Genomic DNA, 323 nt, shown 5'->3' with positions numbered 1-323 from the left:
TTAGCAGGGAGGACCCACTAAGACCAACATTTCTTTTAAAGGAGTACCTGGCAACAGCTCAAATGGGAATAAAATATTACATATAAACTCTATAAACTACCCCTACCCGTGTGTGTACACTTAAACAGTTGCAATTATATTCCTGTAGAAAATGACATATGATACCAAAGAGGACATCTTATCTTGAAAATGATTCAGAAATACTGTGGACCAATGAGGAACGAGCAGCATGTTGTATGTGAAAGGACAACGGAGTCCATCCTGTCACTCACACTCTAGGGAATCATAGAGTGATAAGGGCAAACCCACATGATGAGAAAGTT

Source organism: Morone saxatilis, unplaced genomic scaffold (genome assembly GCF_004916995.1).
Source record: "Morone saxatilis isolate NCDOM2014 unplaced genomic scaffold, NCSU_SB_2.0 Contig4, whole genome shotgun sequence".
Classification (NCBI taxonomy): domain Eukaryota; kingdom Metazoa; phylum Chordata; class Actinopteri; family Moronidae; genus Morone; species Morone saxatilis.
The sequence above is the reverse complement of the archived record's forward strand: the minus strand, read 5'-3'. Positions refer to the sequence as shown.